The sequence below is a fragment of the Cynoglossus semilaevis genome, chromosome 4 (assembly GCF_000523025.1).
Source record: "Cynoglossus semilaevis isolate Cse_v1.0 chromosome 4, Cse_v1.0, whole genome shotgun sequence".
Classification (NCBI taxonomy): domain Eukaryota; kingdom Metazoa; phylum Chordata; class Actinopteri; order Pleuronectiformes; family Cynoglossidae; genus Cynoglossus; species Cynoglossus semilaevis.
Genome location: NC_024310.1, coordinates 9,987,691 through 10,012,213, shown reverse-complemented (window position 1 = coordinate 10,012,213; position 24,523 = coordinate 9,987,691). Strand labels below are relative to the sequence as shown.

General features: G+C 39.9%; 1 protein-coding gene across 9 annotated transcripts in view; it reads right to left on the bottom strand.

Annotated features, from left to right (window-relative positions):
* robo2 (roundabout, axon guidance receptor, homolog 2 (Drosophila)) overlaps nt 1-24,523 on the bottom strand; it is a 279,131-nt gene that overhangs the window by 202,175 nt on the left and 52,433 nt on the right. The window contains exon 1 of one of the 9 annotated variants that reach the window (XM_025055193.1): nt 4,048-4,093. The exons of the other annotated variants lie outside the window; for them this stretch is intronic. The gene's annotated coding sequence lies outside the window, so the exon portion shown is untranslated. Of the gene's footprint in view, nt 1-4,047; nt 4,094-24,523 lie in introns of those variants that run through there. 9 annotated transcript variants of the gene reach the window in all.

The following is a 24,523-nucleotide window of genomic DNA, read 5'->3' as shown; positions in this document are numbered from 1 at the left end:
AAAAATGGCCCCTTTATGTACCCATTAGGACCAAGGGGTGTAGGTGGGTGGGTAGGTGGATTTTGGAGGTTCTAATCCTGTTAGTTTTTTCCTGTCTTCTGAGCAGCTCCTAGCTTTTGTTCGTGGGGGACGAGCACCATAATAACCTAGAGATATTCAAGCACTCACTCTCAGGTATGTTCATTGCCCCGGGCCTAAAGTCAGCCTATGAAACTGGAGTCTCATTTATTCTTGTTAACATGCACCTCCGGATTTCTAGCCATTTAACGGTAGCCAAGCTCATTTCCAACAGATCCTGCTGATTCCCAGTTTCACGTGTGAAAGGAAAAGCAAAATTCCTGTTGTAGAGGTTCATGATACCGTCAGGAAACTACAGTCAAAGAGGATTACATGTTAGAATACTGTACCCTGGGGGAAAATGAGCAGCTGCATTTAGTGCAGAAAAAAAAGAGGCAACGCATTCTGACCGAATGAAAAATTTTAAAAAAGCAAAAGTTAAATGTTCCTGACGTTAAAGCGTTTTTAAACTGCTGTATTTCTCTTCATCTGCTGAATTAAACCATCTTGACAATCCTTGTTCTGTCTTATCAGAAGCTGCTCAGCCAGTTAAAAACCTCCAGCCAGGAACCAATAAAATGTCACACAGGAAAACTCAAGGGATCCATATCAATGATTGATAAATTTGACTGCTGTCAGGAGACACATAGATCTAAGCACGGAGCGTCTTTCGCTGCTGCTCTGGTTATGGTGTCAGCTGTCTCTGTCTTTTGACACTTGAAGACAGCTTTGAAGGGAACCTGTGCTCAGAAAACAACTTCACCGTATTCAATGTCTTTGTCTGATTCAGGTGGCGCAGCTGACGGTAAACAGGAGAACAGAGATTCTGTGGAAAATATTGTGACCACAGGTAATATTGTTAACTAGCTAAAAAAGCTAGCAAATTAAACAATGGTCTGGGGTGCCCACACTGTTTTGGCTTGGGAGCTACTATTAAAATGACCAGGCTAAAGTGATAACCAGTGTTTCCCAAACTTTTTTTCTGGGGACCCATATTTTAAAAGTCACAAACATTCACGACCCAAGTCAATAGACATTATTTGTAAACTCCTGGGAAACATGATGTGAGACGACCCAAAAAAAATCTCTTGCGACCCACCTGAGGGTGGCGACCCAGTCTTTGGGAAACAATGCACTACGCAATACAGCCCATCAAATTCTGGGATACTGTATGTTTGACTTTTTTGAATAAAGCCATTCCACTGTATTTTAGGGGACTTAGCAAACTCTGACTCGATTTAGGTCGATTCATTTATCTTCGCTAATGATCACTGCCTATGCTACACTGCACTGCTGCGCAGGGCCATATTTTCATGACTCCAGACAATACATGTCGTTATATTTGCAACAGACAATTTTAGGCAAAACAAATGTTTAATGTTTACAATCTGTCCTTTTAAAACATTATCACAAAACCTTACCATTTTTCATTAACTTGTGAAGGACTTATTCTTGTTTGCACTTAATGTTCCGTAATGGTGTCACAGCTTGTGTGGAAGTTTTTATTTTTTCTTCTCCCAAACACATTTGGAAATGTTATTTATATCAGTCTGCACATTTGCTGTTAGATGAATTGCAAAACCGAAGCCATTAGTTGATAATATGCTGTCTGTTTCTCGCTGGTACTGATCTCTAAATTGCATTAATGTGGTGCACTGAGCGAGGATACTGTTTGTCTTCCTGTCTTTCAAACGGGTGTGTGTTAGAGGACGAGTGAGTACGTACGTGTGTTTGTGTTGAGCACTGTTTGGCACTTTTATTTCCGTGGCCGTGTTAATATGTCTCCTGTCGATTTTGCGAAAGTTCATGTCGAACCAAATTTCCAGCTGAATATTAAATGTCTCAGCATGAGCCTGTGATTGATGATTTAGCTGCCTTCTCTAACAAAGTGTTTACATTTGCTCCCCCATTACTCACCTACACTGCTGCCTCGGGGCAAAGCGTCCGATGGAATAACACCGCCTAACAAAAGGAACGCATGTCCTTCCGTTTCCCTCAGATGTAAATATTTAAAACAGGGTGTATAAAGATAAAGTCGTGCATGAAAACAGTCCTTTGCCATACGCCTGTAATTACTGGTATCATTAACTCTTAATTAAGACAGATACTAACTCAGAGGCAGTGTCTGAAAACAAACATGAACAAATGTGAAGTGTGTGTCCATTTGTTCACAAACTGCATGATGCATTGGAAAGTGTTCTCCCTCAACTCAACGGCTGCTGTGCTGTGGAGTGCAGACATATGGCTGGTTATGTGTCCTCCTACCCCACCCTGTGGTCTGTCTTCGACATGTTCGTGCTGCTTGGAAAAAGGATTCCAAGACAATGGAGCAGACAAAACGATGCAGAGGAAGGAAGAGAGAGAAAAAAAGAAGAAGAAAATGGGCTGACCCTGATCACACCGGTGCCTCGTTCACTGTAATTTCATCCCACCTTGTGATTTATAAGGCACAAGAAGGTGAATATTTTATTGCAATACATCTAGGTTAATATTCCATTTGGGGTGCAGAGCATTAAGGCAGGCATGAATCCATGGAGTTTGTTTGGCCAGGTTCTAATCAATCAGGGCATATGGTGGGTGGAACAGCTTAGAAAAGAGCTCTGTTCTCATTACCCAGACAAATCATATGGTGCACATTATAAATTACACAAGGGCCCTAGGCGGTATTTTGCCTATGATCATTTACCCAGAAAAGATGGGGACTGAAGTAAATATTTGGCTTTATGGTAAAACAGTTGATAAAGTTGATAAAATGCAATAAGAAAGGGCACTGTATTAAATAGAGAACCATAATAAGGTCTTCATTACATAAATCGAAGGCTTAAACCTTTGACATGAGAGCTCTCCAGAGGATAGGCAGCCTAGCATATGTAACATAAATGCAACAATGTTCAGGCCATTTGAGAATGGAGAATATAGAGAATATAGATTACATTTTCACCCTTCATGATTTACTGTGTTGTCGGGATCAGGAAATCAATCCGACAGACAAACATATCTACAGGCGTAATACCTGCAGCAATAATAAAGACTCCTTTGTTTTGCGAGAACTAATGAAAGTCCGACTTGTTTGCCTCTGTGCTCCTACGGGACTTATGCCTGTTCGATTTAGGCAAAGACAGGATGAGATCCAAAGGGACAGAGCTGTCATAACTTAAACATTTACTACAGTAATATATGTAATTTGAATATTTTTTAATCAAAAAAGGCAAGATTAGCAATGTAAAAATATTAAAATTTGAGAATAAAATCTGAGACAAAATAATCAGTTATACTGTATCTTTTCTCATCATTTTAAATACACAATTAACATGCAAATATTTATAGCCAAAGTTAATTTATATTTACTTCTATTTCTTCTGTAGCATTTACAGATGTAGATCTCACTATTCCAAATTTAGTAACCTTATGTTAACAGTTTCTCTATGATAAAAATGCATTACAAAAAGGGTTGGAGTTACTTGTAGGACAAACAGAATCAACATTTCTTGAACAGTCCAGTACAGACAATGCTTTAACCTACACTGAAGTATTTCAACAGACTTCAACAAACTTCCTCATTTAAATAAATAAAAACCATTCCATTTAACATATGCACATTAGTTCAACCATACATATGTAATCTCCAGAGGACCAGTGGTCAGATTTAGCTGGCAAGGAAAGATACCTTTTAACTGTTTTGTGTTCACCTCGGACAGACGTTCCAAACAACATAAATAGCGTCAAACGTACATGGACTTTACTACCCATAATGCACTGCGGACACACGCCGACGTCCTAAAAACCGCTTAAATTTAAACACGCGTACACAAACAACAGCAACACAGTATATTACCGACAAAATCTACTTATTTCAACACCTGCGTACACAAACAACAGCAACACACCGACAAAATCTACTTATTTCAACACCCTAGCGGACAGTGGTACCAAATGTAGCGACTTCACCATTCAAACCGCAGCAGAATTTCACAAAACACACACACTCACCATCTCACAGTTGCACTTCCTGGTCCGGCACCATAGAGTGTCCCCGTGGCAGCACGGACCAGGAGAGTGCTATGCTTTTACGTTCCATTTTGGGACAGGGAAAATCTGCGTTTATTTTTTATTTATTTATTTTATCGCTCCATTTTTCTCCAGTCATTTGTTTCAATTTTTGACAACATTTAAACATTAAAAAAATATTTGGGTACAATGAACTGCATGGCTTATTTATGGCTTATAAGATTAACAAGAAAAAATGATATACTGATGTAATGCTTGCATATTTTCCTACTCCACATTTGCATCAATTTACTGTAATGAAATATTCTCAACCTTTTGATGACCAGTACTTAAAACTATACAATTTACTGCTTTTTAGACTGGGATAACATAGAATTCACTTTATGAACATTGATTTAGCTCTAAACACCGTAGGGATTTCTAATGTGACCTCTTGGAAAATTGAATTGCCCTCCTCTGCCTTACGGAATTAACCACCTGTATGCAGTTTCGGTTTAGCCCTGATGCGGACAAAATAATCTCCCTGGATTGCTCTGGAAATCTTAGATTACTGTAGGAGGTCTGTATGATATCATTAGAACACCATGGCTACACTGACCCAAGAACATAATGATTATTCTTAGCCAAAACACATGCACTGATAAATCAATTAAAAAGCAGACAATAATGTGCGCGGCACACACAAGCCTAGAAGAATAGCAAATTGAACAGAACCTGATATTGAACTGCAGTATCAGGTAGCAGTGGTGTAGAATTTTGTCTCTGTATAACTATGATTCTGCCTGGAGTTTAACTCTAACATGCTACCAAAAAACAACCTTCCTCCCCAACACACACACACACAGATACACACAAACACATATAAAAAACATAGTTACATAGATAGTTTCAGGAGGCATAATGGATCTAACTTCCCTTGAACGCTTTTATCCCTGTGACTCACGAAACTTAGCCCCATGACCAGTGTATGTGGTAACTAGGGCTCAAAAGATATAATTTGGTCACATCCAGCATTGTCTCTTCGGTCAAAGCCGCAAAAGAAAGAGAGAGAGAGATTATTCAGTGACATCTAATTTGACCTCATGTTTGACCCTATTTGCATTTCTATGGGGAGAAAACTAAATGAATCGGAGAAACTGACACAAACTGAAAGCCATCCAGTCCCTTTTCATTCAGTATAAGATAAAGCTAATAACGTCTGTAATAGCTTACAGCTAGAACCTTCTTGCTGCCATGACTTGACATGTCCTCACTAATACAGTTCCATTTAGCTTGAACATATTTTTTGGGACTGTTTTTCTTTGCTAAGAACAGAAACATTCATACTTGGTCATGTCCACAACTCAGCTCATACTTGTTTTCATGCCACTTGTAACCTTTTTTTCTAATTATATGCCATGATAGGGACATTACCTTCAACAAGATATTATTTCTGCAATTACACTTTTGGATCATCCAAAGTGTAATCCTTATATGGACCTATCAAAACAAGTTTTTTTAATATTCACTTTACTTTACTTTGCTTATCTACTTCTTCAAGATTATATAAAATTGCATTTTTAAACATGTTTACTTTATTATAATATGCCTCTAATTAAAATAACATGGTTTGTGTATGTTTTTCAATAAATGAATCAATAATCAAACACCTAAATTATTTCACATCAGTGCATTCGAGAAAATGGTAAAGCCAATGTTTTGCTGCGTCAGGTAGAATGTCAGAAATACTCGTAGTCACCCTTATAGTTGCGTAATTAGCGCTCCGCGTCACTGCCTGTATTTGTTGATAATAAATGCTGAATAAACCTGGCTCTTGCCACATTAAGGCGGTAGGTATTAAAGGAGCAGCTAATACGGTGTAACATTTGTTAAAGGTCAAGTCACAGGGCAGCAGTTAGAGGGTTTAATGGAAATGACTTACACATGAAGTCATTAGCCTACCCTTCCATTGCATTTAACTCCACAATCTTCCTATGTTTGCTTAGCAGTGACTTTATAATCCTCCTCATCACACACCTTATTTACACTGGCGCATGTGTGACAAACGCAGCGGTGTAAAAACAGGGAATCTGGCCAGGGACGAGAGAGTTGGCGTCAACACTTGATCAGCTGTTGACTTGACACTAAGCTTTGTCAATCATCATATCCACATTCCTCAGTAATACGTCTGTACCATTCACTGAGAGAGGGAGGGAAAAAAAACATTTTTGCAAATGTAACAACCTCTTTAAGTTTCCCTCGACATCAAAATGCGAGGCTTTGATGTAAAGTACGTTAAACCTGGGATGATTGATGTGTGCTTAAGTGTGTGTGGCAATGGAAGTAGACTTATGTGAATTCATGTGGCGGTGTGTGTCAGCTCATGAAGCTTTTTTTTGTGCTGCAGCAGTCAGGCAGTGGGAGCAGGAAGCAGCTATGGAGGAAGGAGCTTGTCAAAACTGTCTGACTGGGTGATGTTAATGCTAAGCTGAAGAAGGACTTAAGCAGCTTACTAAGTGCAGGGAAATAAACTTGATGATTCCACAGCAGTTTGCAAGACCTTTTCTTTAATTCTACGCTTTGCCTCATGCAGCGGAATATTCCAACATCCAAGTCTTTGGAGATGTGAACATTCCACCTACCGCCTACCATCATCCTCACAATGATATCTAACTGCTAGACGTTCTTTTTATATTATACTTTCAATAAGGGAATCAGGAGAATTTTGATTATTAGACAACATTCTATTTAATTTAATCAGGCGTCATAAATATTACAATTCCCATGCTTGTCGTTATCACTATCCTGCTAAATCTGTCATAAGGTTCGATTTCTGTGTTTGCGTTTTTGGGAGAGATGGGTCGCATTACTTCAGTCTTACATATAGTTGAAGGCTGAGCTCTGAGGTTAAAATTAATTTAAACTTAATTTCACGAAACAGCGGTACAAAATCAAAAAGCAATGACCTAGATATAAAGACTAAATTTATATCCTGACCTCGTTGTGCCAGAACATACATTTTTTTCCCAGCACATAACAGATCATTTCACACATGTCATGGTTTCCACAATGATTGCCATTAAAGCAATCAATCACTCTAATGGCCCCAATAGTTGTACTGATATGTAATTCCAAAGGCTAGATACTATATGGAACACACCGTATATGTCTATCATTGTTCAGAGATATGATGTCACGCTGGGCTGTAGGAGCTGATGGTTTATTGTTTAACCGTTATGGTTTTATGGATTTCCTGTCAGTTTGTTGGATATCAGCAGTGACCTGGAGATCGACCTTGTCAGAACAGGGGTCCAGTGATGGCAGACACCACCTCTGAACAGTCATCTGCCCCACCCTCTTCAGCAACACCACTCACTCCCCAACCATCTGCCTGCATCTGATTCCAGTTGCCCAAACTCTCACCCAAATTTCTCCTGCAATGATAATACCCTCAATAACAGTCATAATCCCAGCATGCCACGCTGCTCAATTACAGTCTTTAAGAGGATGGGATTAAAACCAGCGGTGGTGAAAGCAGGAAAGGCGGGACGGGCAGTGGCAGAATGGTAGAATTAGTTGAGCTGAAGGGTGTGTGTGTGTGTGGGAGAAGAGGGAGGAAAGGATAAGGGGGGAGAGAGACTGCTTTTTTTTCAGCCATGAAAGGCTGCAGATGAAGAGACAGGCACAGCAGCAGTGGGTAAATCCCAAATAGCCTGTCACCAGCCGACAGCGCACTGGAGCGTGTAGAGCACAGAACAGCACAGCAGACTGGCAGACTGGGTTGAGCCGGGCTACGGTGAAGTGGGAGGAGGTTGTCTGAGGGGGCTGCAGGAAATGTTAAGGGTTGGCCAATTTGACTGTGGCATAGAGACAGGAGGTTGGAGAAAAACACACAAGGTGATGGAGAGAGGCGACTGGGTGACTCGGTTCAGAATTTCAAGCTCGGCTTTTAAACATCCCTCTCTGACGGTGGCGGAGGGAACAAAGGAAGAGGGAAGCGGAGTCGAAAGCTCACTGACAGTGAGAGAGAAGGAGATTGAGTTCAAATCAGTGCGAGAGAGGAGAAGAAGAAGCAGAGGAAGTTGAGTTTGAACACAGACATAAAGCAGCCGGGCTGATATCTGCACAGTGACATTTACAGAAAGCAAGGCCAAATAAACATGCCTCTTCCTCATCCCTTTAGTTGTGGATGTTGATTGAGGGTGCTGGCAGGCAGATGAGCCATAATCAGCTTCTCATCACAACAGCAGTCATCTCACAAAATGACACTGCCAGCAGTGCAGGGCTCCTGCAGCCAAGTCACAAATCAGGGTTTTCGGAGCAGATTATATTTACAGACGTGTCAGTGAGTGTTTCTGCAGTCAAAGCACGCCGCTAGACTTTGAAGAGGTATTCATCATTGGAATATCAAGCTGATCATGACTCTGTTGTTCTTCAAGAAAGCAGCGAGCTACGGTGAAATCACCAGCTCCAGGTGTTTAGAGATTAGTGACTTTTATATCTCCACACATATTTGTGGGAAAAGTTTAAATAACTTTCATGAACCACATAGAAGCTTGTTCACCTTGTTGAAACTTAAACATAAACATGATGTACTGTAAGGCTGCCTTGATAATCCAAGGCCCATTTGAAGCAAGAAACTACAAAGTGAAAAAGATTATTAACTAAATATATGTAGTCAAAGGTAAAAAACAAACAAACACTAAAACTAAGTTATTCAGATTTAAGTGAGTCAATGTCAATGTCAACATATCTCAGTCAACATATTTATATTTCAATTTTCAATTTTGTATTAAAGCTGTAACTGTATAAAACATATTTTGCCAAGGTGATCAGAGGATTGTTGGGATAAATAAAGTATTTTTATTTTCCTCAGGAATAAAAATAATTTCTGAATTTGAACGCCGAAGTTCAAAGGAGATGATAGTTGTGCTGAGGAAATCAAACATCAACCCTCCTCGAAGAAGAAATAAGAATGGATCAAACACACCCTGACTCAAACTGTCTTCCCCACGGAGAGAAAATCTTTATTTTTTCAAAGCGCCTCCATTGGGATGCATCACAATCACTGTCAAGTGCTGTTCCACTGATTCTCCCTGTGATCCTGCACTGTCCTCCTGTCAAGCCTAAAGTACACATTTGGACAGACCCTGCTCAGCAGAGCTGTGACCACCAAAGCATGAAGTGAAAAAAGAAAACAAAACACACACACCCTCCATCTCTCCACACTCCACAAGCCCCCAGTGAAAGAGCAGGGCACCTGATGGTGCTGATAAAGTGGCTGATCAGCTACACGTGATGGTCAGTGGTCCTGATGTGGCCACACTACAGCGGACAGGAAATGTAGCCCTGACTGGGGAAGTGTGTACACAGTGGCTGTCCAAATGAAACTGGCAAAACAAATTAATCAGCAACTGGTGACATGGATTTACACAGTGGATTCACAGCAGGGCTCTGTGTGTTTAGTATTGAGCGCTTTTTAATTACCAGAGTAAACATTCTCCTGCCTGGTGTTTAATTTTCTGCTGCATATTAATTCATAAAATTTGGCTTCCGATGATTGGAGAATATTCACAGGTTTTTCTTTTAACTGGATAGATTGTATTAGCTATTGTGAGAGAGAAAGTAAAGTTTTATCGGTGTTCTTCCAATACATTTCTAATAGTAAATATATATTGAGTAGCAACAGTTGCCACAAAAAGGCTAACAACTGTTACCCTAACTCTCAATTATTTTCTGTCATGCCTGCCCAAGGAGACATATTGAAATACTACTGAGGACCTGATATATATTTTCTTATCTGTACAAACCACAGCATGAGTTGCTGCCACCTAGTGACAGAAGGAATGCTATCAGTCAAGCATTACAGGAATGGCACACTTCTGTGCAGCATGCTGTACTCTATTGGAAGCCTCTCCGACCCCTGACACCTCACTACGCCCTGCCAGGAGTACTGCCCTTAGTTCAAATAGGTGGTAAAGTTAAAAAACTGGCACTAGTGTGTCGTCTGACAACAATTATCGCAATTCTTAATTAATGACATTTCTTGAACTGATATATATTTTGATGGAAAACATTGCTACGTTAACTGTGATAAATAGTAAAAAAATGGACATAAAGAGGCACAAATTTAAAGAATAAGATAATCATTATTGTTGTATCACAGGCCTGTAAAATAATTACGAGGCGTAGAAAACAATTTTGCCAAAATGGCACACACTTCATCGGGGGAGGGACGGCGGTGTAATGAAATTCAGTTCTGTTGGCAAACACATCTAACTCATTTATTGTTGAGTGTTGATCAAATAAACAACTGATCTGTGAATTCTCCAAATGATACATGAGGTGGAACTCCATCCAGTCATTGTGTAACTCCTGGCCAAAAACGAGGGCCGCTCAGACTTGAGGGGAGGTGCAGGGGAACACAGAGCAGTGAGCCTAATTAATCTACTGATAGCTGCGGTCCTACACAGTGGGGGGTCATTGGCAGTCGCCACGGTGACGTCCTGGCCGGACGGCTTTCATTATGTTCCGGCAGATTTCTCTAACACACCGAAAGAGCAGAGCATTTGGGTTTGGAGTGTGAAGAGGAGCAACTGGTGCAGCATCTGGATCCAAATTTACATGTGAGGAGACAAGATTAATGTAGTGGAGCAGAATATCTGTGTTAAGACCCAAGAACTGTGAATTCTAATTACTTTTACTGTGAATACCAGCCTAAGGCCACAGCCGTGCTTTCTGAGGAACGTGCACAGAAGCAGTTGTGAACAAATGTGGATCTTATCATGCAGTCCATTTTGAAAATCAATCCATGTGGATCCTGCTGAGAAAATGGACGTTGATATCCCTGCAAAGGAAGTAGGACGGTCCCTTATTTTCAAAAATCAAGGTGAAATAGTAAATGTAACAGTGACCCAGGTGTCTCTCCCCAACACTAAGTAACAGCCTTTTGCTCTGCTCCCTGTATGAGTTATGTACATGAAGTTCGTGTACTGACACAGAGGCGTTAATACTTCGCAAGAAACACTACAACGGGGAAGCGTTCGTTTGGTAATTTACAACTGTGATATGTCATAAACTAGTTTCTGCTCAGTGTTAAGGAGGTGTGCTGAAGTGAGTATGTAACACACTCTTCTTGGGCACAAAAACAGCATTTGTCAAGAAGAAAAAAAAAGATTTGCAGCTTATATTCCAATTTTAAAAACCGCGAAAGCAGAAATATCCATGAATCCATAAACTCTGTAAATGGCAAAGAGCGAAGAATGAATACTATGGACTACAGTGTAACAGTGTTAGCTCTGATACCAAGTCATAATAATGGAGAATGAACAACATATTAACAGCATGAAAGAGACACAAATGAGGAATATTATTGTTACTGTTAATAAAGAACAACATATTAACAGCATGAATGTGTGACAATCATGATGAAAGAGACACAAGTGAGGAATATTATTGTTACTGTTAATAATCCTAATCCTGAGGAATCAGCAAAGGTCGGTTCAACTCATCAACTCCCAGAACAAATTCAACAAAAGGTCCTGAGACGACACAAATATGAGTCAGGAGTTAAATCCACTGACACCACAGCAACACAGACATTGACAGAGGGATTAAAAAAACCCCGAAACTTAGTTTGTAGGATTTAGTAATTACTTGAGTAAATCCAAAAGCGAGCGCCTGATAACCTGTGTTCAGCTGATGAACTGATTGCCAAAGATTTTCAGATAAAATGGTGAACGTGAAGTTCAATCTTGGGAGGAAGCTTTTTTTAAAAAAAGAAAACTACAACAGCAGCCATTCTCAAAGGTGGTGATGTCTGTACTGTAAGTGTGTCACTGTGTGTGTGTGCGTGTGTTTTAATACCACAGATTGTCTCTAAAGAGAACTTCACACATTAAAACGTGGGTCATCACTGAGGGATTCAGTCGCCAATGATGTGTTTATGGACAAGTTTGGGTTTCACAGGAAGAAGCTGTCACTGGTAAATTATCAAAAAAAATCCTCCATCAAACTTGTGAAGATGCAAACTAAAACAACAGATTCAACATCAACCCAAATGTTTCTAAAAGTCAAATTCCACTAAGAATCACTGGTTAAACTCCACTACAGTTAGTTCTGTATGTGTTAAATCTTTAATTAAATCAATTGAACTGTGCAAAGTGGAGGCAGCAGGTCAACAGGCGACCCAATAGTGCACAGTACGTAGAAAACTGGCGTGTGAAGACTCGCCGGAGGTGTTAGCTGTGGAGAAGAATTCAAAGAGATGAGTCATCGAGAGGTTCTTTAAAAGGATCGAAGGACAGTCGGCCCCGGGGACATGTGGTGGCTGGGTTCACAGACGGAAGGACCGATGATGGGACTCCACTGTGGAACGGCACTGTTTTTGGTAAGAATAATGCAGAACAAAATTTACTTTTAGACCAAAGCATCATTATGTCAGTTCTACAGTGTAGGGGTTAGCACTCCTGCCTCTGAAGCAGCCTGTTAACAGCATATCTGCTGCTAACACAAGAGTTTCCCAAATATGGGATCAATATAGTTCAATTTTTTTCTTTTCTTTTTATCTTCTTCTTCTTTACAATAAGCAGATAAAATGTCAAAGTCATGAACCATTGGTCAGATATACATATTTTACAATTTTATACAATTTTTAATAGAAAGAAATGTTCCTCCTGCAGGTAACATATCTGAAAATATTTTTGTTACTCCCTGTCCCTGTCAAGTACTTACATATTTAAAATATTGGAATAATTTGTTTCCTTGTCAACTACTGCAGTATTTGTTAGCAGGGATAAATAAATATAAAACAGGTCAGTGAATCGGAGGTTTGGTTTTTTTTTAAATGAAGACTGAAGTCAGTACAGATATAAACTGTTTTCTATTTGATTCAGTGAAACTCCTTCTTGAATCTGGTTCAGCTAACTCCATCACTTTAAACTTGTTAATAAAGTTAATAATGTGTGAATTAATGTTGTAACGTGGTTAATGTTCTACCTGTTATCTCGTGTGCACAGACACCTTGTTTTGAACCAGGTGTAAACACAGATGCAGCTTCTTTTAAAAATCGGCTTTTTGACTTAGCATCGCAGGCTAAATGCACATTTGTCAACATGGTTACGTCTGTGAACACACACACACAGCATGCACCACACAAACAGCCCCTTAACTTTCCCAACACTGTTGTCAAATTCAGTGTTTGAACACTCGGCAGAGCTCCACAAAGGCTCTCTGCATTATTGAACAAGCTGCTACTAACTGAACTGCTAGAACATTCTGGAAGGTTTTTGCCTTCCCTAATGATTCTATAAACATCCCCTTAACAAGTTCCAGGTCGACTTGTGTACATGTGTCGGGGGACGTAATAACTGGTCTTTGGCATCGGAACGTTCCGTCGGTGGGCACATTTGGTATGCAACGTGACACACAAACAGTAAAGTGTGAGAGTCTCCAGCGTTGAACACAGTGGGTCACACGCAGAGGTGTGGTTCGTGCGAAGGTCTGTGCACCTTTAAATGTTTATGAATAATTTGCGATGCAGAACTAAAATGACGTAAATGTTGCCGAGGCTCCCACTGCCCCACCCTGGACAAACGATTGTGCCGCACGACTCCAGTAAGTGGGTCAGCAACACAAACATGCTTAAGCAAAAGCCTGATCCTCCACGCTGCTGCCACAGACGAGATGTAGAGTGACACAAGAGATACATCGCTGAAATATGGATGCACTGGGACACAGTCCATAATCCCAGTACCCAGAAATGGCGGTGGTGCATGTAAGAGTGTGTGAGTGTGGGGGTGGATGGGTGTGGGTTTTTTTATAGCCTCAGCATGGATGATGGACAAGGGAGGAAGCCAAGAGTAGGGGAGGATGTTATCAGGAGAGACACATGAGGATCAGGTGACTCATTTGAAGATAAGAATGTTCTTTTTTTTTTTTTTTCGAGGATCAGGTGACTCATTTGAAGATTTTTTTTTCAATAAAAAAATAAAACACATCCTGATTGGGTATTAGTTTCAAGACTTTATGACCGCTTTTAATTAATTATTTTTTCCTCTGCTTCCGAAGCGTGTGCAATTCTGTTTAAAAGACAAACCTGAGGTTTCACAGAAGTTGCACTGACAGCCAAACTAAACTTAGTGCTGGGATATTTTTATATGACTGCCTGTGTCGCAGCTAATGTCAGTCTGTGACAAGAAATAGTTGGCTATTAACAGCAACACAGCCCATGCTGCACATCCTCTCCACACATGTGAACTGCACCTGCACAGGCAGGTATCCTTGATGAACTGAGTTTAAGTTTAATATCAGGATTATTCATTTGCACTCTGTTGTTTACCCAGTGTAATAATATCCTGTGGGTAAATCAGACCACGTGAACAGCTGTAAAATAAACAGGATTTATATCCCAGGGCATTGATGAACAGAAATAGAGTCCATGCATCTACAGTCACATATAAGAATAAAATCAATATTTGCATTAATCCAGTAACAGGGAGTCATTCTACACAGTGTGAGGCACAGGAATGAAAATGAAAATGCAGATGTGTGGTCTCAGTGAGGGACAGGAAGGGTTTTTTTATTTATTATTTTATTTTATTTTTTACTGGCTGAGTAGCTACGCCTGCCTGTGCCATTCTGGTGGTGTGCAGTGTGTGACGACCACATTGTTGGTCTACCGACAGTCACACGTCTCTGGGGTGGACAAAGGAAGCTTATCAGCTGTCTGCCTGATGGTCATATTTGTTGGGGCTTATTTCGTGCTCATTAGCCACTTTGCAGACATTTCAAAATAAACAACTTGTTGACGTTAAATGGACGAGGAAACGGAATATTTATGCAATAACTTTGCTCATATTTTTCATGTATTAAATCCCAAGTACTCATATTTGATTATTTAAGTGAGTCCCTGAGAACTTATTGAGTCCTTAATACATAAGATATTCTGTTGTCAAACTTGTGTCATGAACAACAGTTTTATATACCTGGACCTATTATTAATTATATTATATATTTAATTAATTTTATTTTCTTCATTATGTATTTATTCAGGTACTCTATCAGAATCAGGGAAAAAGGATGACCTATGACCTAGGATACTGGCGTTCAGTAATAATGAATGCAGTGCAAAATCGAAAAGAAAAAAAAAGTAAGTAAAGATGCTTTTCAGTGATGTTCAAATCCACCCATGCAAGAAATAAAGCGTCTTTTACAAGAGGATAAAAACGTAACGTTCAATGTAGGTGTGAAACCAAGTTTAATTTACAAGGCGAGAGAGTAAATGAGGCTAACTTGTTGGTAATTGGACTTCATTTGCCAGCCGCTCTTAAGCAAATTTAATTTGTAATGTCTCCTCCAGAGCAGAACGCACAACACCACCAGCCCAGGGAGCAGGACTTGGGTCTAGACAGCACAGCAGGTGAATGGTAGTTAAAAAAAAAAGTGCTTGCAAATATAAAACTAAGCACTTTTACAGAGATGAGAGTGACTTCCTGCAACGCATTTGCTGAGATTATAATTGCCTTTCAGGCTCCAAACAAAGTGGAAAAACTTGTTAGCGCACCAGAAGTAGAAGCGGAAGTAACACTTCGAATATTTTAGGAAATAAGTGCCAGTTTACAACTGTTGAACTGAAGAGGAAAAAAAATTAAATTAAAGCAAATAAATATCTAACACCATAAGAGACAGAAAAAAAATATTTAGCAGAATTCATTGGTTTAGGTGTGCCTGCTAAGAAACAAACACTTTAGATAATGTTGCATCGATACAATGACTAGACAGACTGAAGAAAGAGACAGCAGGTGAAAGAGACAGAGACAGCAGGTGAAAGAGACAGAGACAGCAGGTGAGGACCATGGACCAAACATACACTGCACTAAATGTTGCAACATGCAAGAAAATGAAAGGATGAAGAATGGAAAACGTGGAATTATTAAATGGCCGCCACAACAACTTCATGCACATCATCACTTCAGACTAGGATCATATTGAAAAATTAAGGAAAGAACAGAGGGCACTGAGACAAATGAAAGAATAACAATAACATAGCATTTTTAACCTCCAATGTTTTCACAACCAATCAATCTGATTTCAATCAAAAACCTAAATTTCTCAACAAACTTCATTGAAAAAGAATTTCAAAAAACCAACAGCTTTTGTTGCAGAAAAACTCAAAAAAATACTGAGTGCAGTGGTCTAAAATTCTGTTAGCTGGGCTTTTTTCTTTCTACTTCTAAACAGTACTTTTAAACCTCCAGCAGGTGAGTGTCTGGTAGTTGTGTTCTCATATGCATCACTGTTTCCAAACTTAGCACTGAATGCAGCATTAATTGGGACAGGCTCGCTGCTGACTTATCAAAGAAATGTCATAATGGTGGCACGGTGATGCATGGTTTGCTGAAATAAGTGTTGACTACAGAATAAAACATGCCCCTGTTCCTGTTAGCCATGTGGTTGAACATCAGCAAGTTTTAATTTCAGCTTAGAGGGAAAACTTTCTGGACCTATTATTATCCACAGCTGGAGCGGGGCAAAGCCAACGTCCAAAAGGTGCTCGCCAATTAGGCATTAATTCGTCACACAACCTCGCACTTTAATTAAATGTAGCACATCAAATCGAGATGTGAAAAATGGGGTTCATTAATGTGATGACTGATAATGGGTGTTGCCAGGAGAGGGGGCACTTCATACCCAGTTGTAGGCATTCACCCTCCGACTGGTGGCACCACAGCTTAGCCCTAATCCCTCTGCCCATCAAAAAGACACATTCTCCTAATTGCCTTCTGACTTATATGAAATTAGCACTTACGCAAGTAAAATTATCATTGCGTGATGTGGGTAATGGAGTTTGGGGAGCGAGGCTTCGGCAGCGATAGGCTGGGTGAGCTCATTAATTATTTTGTTGCCGGGGACAGCAGCAGGCAGAGAGAGGGAGTGCTCTGCAGACGGGCTGCGAGTATAGCACCTCCCACAGGGCAGATGTGGGGGTACTAACCCTCCCCCAGAAGGATTAGCCACGCAATTTTAAGGCACTGCCAGGGGAGACGTACACCACGGAGGATTTGGGATGAACTCCATGCAGGAGGGACGAGCGTTCACAGAGTCTACTCAACCTACAGTGTTAAAAGAACTCTGTCTACATTATGATATGGAGCCAGGCCTCGGCCGACCACTTAAGACAAAATCATTTCCATTAACGTGACATATCAGGGTTTCTTCTTTACATAATTTTGGATTATGACTTTAAGGGAATTAAGAATGAACATGTGATCAGTTTAATAGGTCAGTGAAAAGCAATGATAATAATTACGTTGAATTTGAATGTCAGATTAACACGTGTTCATGACAATTCCCAATGTGGAAGATCGGTTGTCCAAGTCTGAATATGTTTTTCAGTAACATGCTGGGACACGAATAATGTCAATTTAAAAAAAAAAACATGCCATGATAATTCCAACATAATAACATACTGGGGTCGAAGTTATGAATATACTAATCTTTCCAACCATTACGTCAGAGCATTACTGGGAAAGCACAACTAGACTATTCTGAGGTTAATCATTGTTTCATTGCAGAATAATTTACTGGATACAGAGCATATTCCTCTATTAAACTGCATAGTAATTATGCAATTATTATTTGTATTATGAAATTTATGAATGTATGAAATACTTGAAATATCTGCCTTAAACTGAAATAAAAATATTCACGAAAAATGACAGGAAATCATTAGTCATAGAGGTAAATACTGGATATTTTGGTGGTGAAGATAAAAAAATCAATAACAATTGACAGTGACAAACGTAAGCTTGCAGTGGAGAGCCAAGTACGTCGATGGAATTTCCAATTAGGATCGTAACAAATATCTGACCTTTGTTGTTTGCACATGAAAATGCACAAAGTCGTCCTGTATTTGCCTCTTTGTTTTTGTTTGTCTTGACAATTTACTGAGCGCGTCCCATAATCCTCCACTCAGATGGCTGTAAATTGGAGTTGCGCTGCAGTTAAAACCCACTCTGCCCTGCTGTAGAGCTGATCACAACTGCAAAACATGACATTTTCTACCTTCAACTGTTTTCTTTGTACGTGACTTGTAGAAATGTAACAATATCAGTGGATTCTTAGAGACAACAGAAGACCGGAGAGTACTTCTTTACAGAGAGAATTTCATGTATGGAAAAAAGAGACACTCTCTTTAATTACTTCTAGAGGCTCCAGAAAGTGAAAATGTTTTTTTTTAAACATTTTGAGTAAATGAGATAATGACATTTTGACTTCTTCCCATTAACAACTTGCTGAATGTAGTCATTACTACAAGACTTTTCATTAGTCTTTTCATTCTCTGGTGGTTTTCTTATCTCTTGGGTGATGTCACTCCTGATTGTTTTTTATTGTATTTTCTTATCTTGATGTGTTTGTTGCAGGAGAAACTGTAAGTGAGGCCAAGGCCCATTGGTTCAAATTGACTGAACTTCCTTTAGTGTAGGTCATAATCATCTATCGTCATCCTTTCTGATGTTTGTTGTTGTTGTTGTTGTTGATGTCTGACCTGTTCAGTATGACATCCCATATCCACATTAAACATTCTTTGATTACAATTCTAGTTTATATGACCATATCCTCAGAATATCAAATGTTTAATGTTGTGTTTAATGTTTCTTTACCATTGGAAACATTTGGAACATAACAATTTTTACATTTTACTAGAACTGTAAGATATTATTTATTATATATATTATATAATATTACTAAACCTTTTCAGTGTTTAATTACAAATGCTGTTGCTATTCACACGATCCTTGAATTCCTCTCAATAATGTCACGTCTCATTTTAAGCTCTTCGTTTTCTGGAAATATTTCAATGTCTCTGTCGTATTCACGGAACACACTGTCGTATTTGTACAAGGTTGTGTTCCTGATGCAGTTTCACAGGTCTAAACAAAAGATAAAACGTTGCAACCTTCATTTTCATGTGATTGAACGACCTACGGATAATTCAGGGAAACACAATTATCCTGACAGTAATAGCTGTTGCTGTACGTGAAAGCGCCATTTAGTCCCATTACAATTAGAATTCCCGGGAACGTAAAATCTTTTCTATCTGAAAAATGAGACAATGAACGCTTAATCTCCACAACTGTGTTCTTCGACGGAAAGAATAATATGATCTGGATTTAAGAAAAAAAAAAAGTGCTTCAGTGTTTACAAACTGGTCGACCATTATCTCCAACCCACAGATTATAATTACTCTACCTTGAATGTGTGGGTGTTAATTCCAGCAACACAACTTAATGTTCTCCACTAAAACAGAAACAGCACACAGGAGGTCAGCGTGATGTATCTGAGCTGTTTTACTGTGTCTTTGACCTCAAAGCGTAATTTTCTGCAACGATGCTCTGTCCATTCTAATTGGACCCGCAGCAGACACAGACCCATGTGTACAAACAGGCTGTTAAACTGAAAATAATAATCCGTAAAATATTACCCCAGAGTCAAACACTGAGTAAATGTTCGCAGCAAAACACCCCTCCCCCCGCCCCCTTTTTTTCTGATTCTGAAAAATTATACCTTGAAGCACTTTTAACAGAACTGGATGTAAGTGGTGTGTTTTTCAAACAAATCATTAAAGATATTTTCCGAGGAGGTGAAATTATTTCATGGAGAGAAAATACAGAGGGTGTGTCGCAGACTAAAGTAGTGAGAAGTGGCTGTCTCAAGGCCATGAGCTAAACTCTGTGACAACGGTGACTCTGAGCCAAAGGTATTGAAAAGGCAGGCAATAGCAGTAATGAAAGAAATGCAATAATAATGCAATATTGCTGGTTGGATGAGTCAGCTGGCCCTCGGGCACTTTCTCCACCGTGCACCAGATGACCTGCTTCTCTCCTGCTCACTTCCTCCTCTGCAAACACCGGGCCAAGGTGCGCACTATCAATAATAAATACACACAGTTACTGTTACTGCCACAAGCCTCTGAGCGGCACAGCGCTGAGACGGAGGCTTATTATAGTCTCTACCTCCTGTTATTGTTGAGGCCGCGACAGAAAGTGGTCTTATGAAAATAGGACAACCAGGAAAAGCGAGGCTAAGCAAAGTGTCAGGATCAGGCACCGCTAATTTGGCAATGTCCCCGGCTACGAAATTACAGCTGAGCAGGGCGGTGCACTTAGGCTGCAGCTGTCCTGCTGCACGCTTGTTGTTGCCATGGCACAGAGGAAGTGCAGTCACTGTTGGTGGAATTGCCTTTGTGGTCATTGAGTAAAGAAGATGCTGAAGTGGGTGACTGCTTACAGGAATCATTACGGTATATATATAGAAAAAAGTAATGTCCCCGGTAAAGTACAGTTTGTACAACAGTGACGTCACTGGTAGGTGAGTGGGGGAAAAATGAAACTAAAATAAACAGGAAAAAATAAAAATAGAATACAAATATTAATATATAATAATATATATATATATAAAAAGTTAAATAAAATAAATATATACAAATATATATGTCAAATAAAATAAATATATATATTTTTTAATTTTTATTTTGCATTTTATTTTGCATGAAACAAAAATGAAATTCATTGTTCTATTTGTTGTTTCATATATACAATTATACATACATATAAACATGCATACATTAACACATATATACATACATACGATATACGATACATGCATCGTGCCCTGGCCATCCTCACGATGGCTCAGTACACACTCCAGAAGGTTAAATGTGTGTGCGTCCACATACATCTCCAGGGGAGTCATGTGTCCATGCATCCGCCCCGTAATCACTGCCATAAAAAACAACGGCCAATAAGAAGAAGGCAACCGGCAGTAAATGACACATCCTCCCAGTGGTGTCATACCTTCATCAGTCAAACTGTTTCCACACATCTCCCTCTCTGACATCTGACGTCTGCTTCTGCTGCAGCTCTTCACACCAGGGATGAATAACTCGGACAGACAAAGGGATTGATTGAGTCAGGCTCACCATTTGATGTTGTTTTTTTGTTTGTTTTTTTCCAGTTGAAATGACACGGCCTTGTCCCCTCGGTAAACCTCTGTCAAACACATGTAGGTGGAAATACTTACAACTACAAGACAAATTACATACAATGTCACACCGTCATGTGCTCTCCTCGTCTCTAATGGGGCATTTGTTTCGTCGAAAAGGACCTTGAAATTAATCTGTGACCCTCCTCCAAAATTTACAGCAGCAGCAGCAGCAGCAGCAGGTTCTCAGTGAGATCGATTTCACGCCATATTTCTGTAAATGATGGCTGGCACGTCAAAGTCTCCAACTCCCCGGCTCAAACAAAGTAAAACACAGACAAGGAGACACAGTCGTAGCATGAAGAGGCTGGTAGTTGTACTAAAAATGGGACACGGTTAAAAAAAAGTGGGATAAAAAGCAAAAAGCATATGAAAGGATTGAGCTGAAGGAAGCGAGGTGAGGAGATCAGCAGAAAGCTGAGCTGTGTGAGAAAAGGAGCGAGAGATAGAGTGCAAAATCTGCTCTGAGTCAAACACACAGAGGTGAGGTGGCGTGGGCCTGGAGCAGCACTTATTTATCTGCTGGGAAAGTCACGTGTGAAGCTTCTCCTTGCCAGCGACAGAAAGGTCATAAATTACCTGTCTGTCTGCCATCAATCTGATCTGTGGGGCGACAGCGAATCACAAGCTCACACATTATCTCCATCACACACACACACACCTACAGTACACACACTCAGGTTGCCAATTAGTTGATTAGTCCAAGCCCAATTGCCTACTAATTTAACAGACACCTTATTTTATGACCAATGTATTTGGATTGATGGAAGATTAGACTTTTATTACAGTAAAGCAAATATACATGTATTTGTGTGTTGGGCTCCTGATTTGAGGACGATTAGAATTGAATTAATGGATTAGGTGGTTTATTATTTAATGGATTCATTCGAAGAATCTTCAGAATGACAAAAACAAAATCACATAGACCTATACATTTTTCTGTATGTAGATGATGGTCACTAACACAGTCGGTCTGATGTGACCTATGCAAGACCTTGAAAGTCAAGAGTTTTTAAGCCTCATTTGTCCGATTGGTCCAATGATTCTTCTGGACCAACTAAAAGGTGAATCCCATTTTCGTCAACAAAACAAAACAAACAAGGTAGCACCAGCAACAGCTACACCAAGTTAAAATAGGTCAACACAAGTGCAGCAACAACAACGTCGACAACAATAACAAAAGAATAGCCATGACATAATTAAAAAAAAAAAAATTGGCATGAACATTTTCAGCCTTCAAGAAAAGCCTGGAGTCTGTAATGAGGACAAACAAGAACCAGTTCTTTGTGTGAGATAAACTGTGTTTCTCATCCATCACTGATATCACACTTGTCTTCTGTGGAACACACTCCTTTGACTAAAGAAGCTTAAAGTTTAAAGAATTATGTAAATGCCTATTTTTAATACACAAAGCACACACACACACACACACAGACCTGGCATAAGGAAGTGATATGCTATATATATATATATATATATATATATGCTGTATATATATACTTCCTGAGCTGCTATTTTTAAACAGAACAGCAAAACTGGAGGTAAAGGTTGTATTATTTTATGAGGCAGTAATATTAGACCACACAGCCATTCTGATGAGGTTTTTTTTGTTATATTTTCCAGTAGAAACAGCAGCAAGAGTTTCCTGGCACGTCCAGTCAGATTCCTCCTGAATTAATAATGAGCAAACCTTTATCTTCTTTCTCTGACCTCTTAAATCACCACCACAAAGCTGCTGGTTATAAAGTTAACTACACCCACACACCCCCCAACCCCCCCACCTCTCTCTTATTCCCCTCAAGTCAATGCTCCTCGTTCTTAGCACTGCTATCTGTATTTCTTTGTTTTCAGACAAACGAACAGGATTATTGACAGAGAAAGGAGTCAAAGTCGCTGATGTTTCCGCTGAAGCACTGACTGATTCCCACATAAAGCCACAGTACGTTATGGGTGGATTTAAACGGCTCTTCAGACCGATACGCAATGTCATGCTATTCCGTGGGAGATTTGCAACAATTCCCATTTTTGAGGCTTGTGCAGGTCCCTGTGTGTGTGTGTGTGTGTTTGTGTACATTTGTGTGTATGAGACTACAAATGAGAAAGAGGGGGACAATCTGATGAATTGTCTCATATATGGCATCTATCAGCAGACGGGTGATTTATGGTGTTAATAACGAAGTCTATTCACAAGCCTGCAGTACCGGTGTTTTTCTGTTTGTAGTGGGGTGACAGAAATACTACAGTCGAACCACCCATTTGCCCCGTCTCATCCTCACTCAAAAGCCCATAACGCCACATCTGGCTCATATCTGTACAGTGCAGCGCCGTGAGGACGACTGGTGCTGATGTTGGTTGTATATATGTATGTATATGTCATGAGGACATGTCATGAGTTAACTAACCAAAGGAGAGGAAAGCTTACAATGACAGTTCTTGGTGACGTCTGCTCGTTGATGAACCAACAAAAATGAACACGGTACTAAAAACGTGCATATAATGTGACATACAATAGATGTACAATAGCACCTGTTATGGTGCCGTCTGGTGTAATGTAATTGCGTGCATCTTGAGTGAATTGAAGGTCAGAGAGGTTAGGGTTTTGTTAACGTGGGGACCAAAGCATGCGTGAATGTTAGCATACTGACATTAGCATGCGTTAACTAACCAAAGGAGAGGAAAGCTTACAATGACAGTTCTTGGTGACGTCTGCTCATTGATGAACCAACAAAAATGAACACGGTACTAAAAACGTGCATATAATGTGACATACAATAGATGTACAATAGCACCTGTTACGGTGCCGTCTGGTGTAATGTAATTGCGTGCATCTTGAGTTTATAATGGGGCCAGTCATTATACACGCAGAGTAATAAAAAGATAATTATGAATCCTCCAGTGGGGTTCCATCATTTGGCAGGCTCTTTAACACAAAAGCATACGTTCCAGTGAGCCTCAGCTCGTCTTCACAAGAGATGAGGAAATTGGCTCTGCTCAAAATGACTCAGTTCAGACATTTCATATGTGGACCTGGCAGTATTGAGATTAACATGAAACATTGGAGCAGCAGCAGCAGCAGAACAACAGTGTACGGAGCCTATTGGAGTAAAAAAGGTAAGTCAGAGCAGATGGCAGGGAGGAAACTAAAGGAGTAAAGGAAGAGTATCAGCGGAGTCAACGTACTAACACAGCACACAATTCAACTGCATTTCATGACGTGCAACCACAAAGATTGAAGACACTGTTTTGCATGAGGAAAATCAACTACTGTATACTGGTGAACTGGGATTTAAGGAGATAATCTGCAGGTGGAGTGGAATTTGGCTGAGGTTGCTGTTCCTCTGTTCTCCTGAACATGTAAGCTGTCACAGCAATCCACGGGCCACAGTATGTGACTCTGGCAAAGAGCTTGAGCTGGCAAGAGTTAATGAGAAGCTAT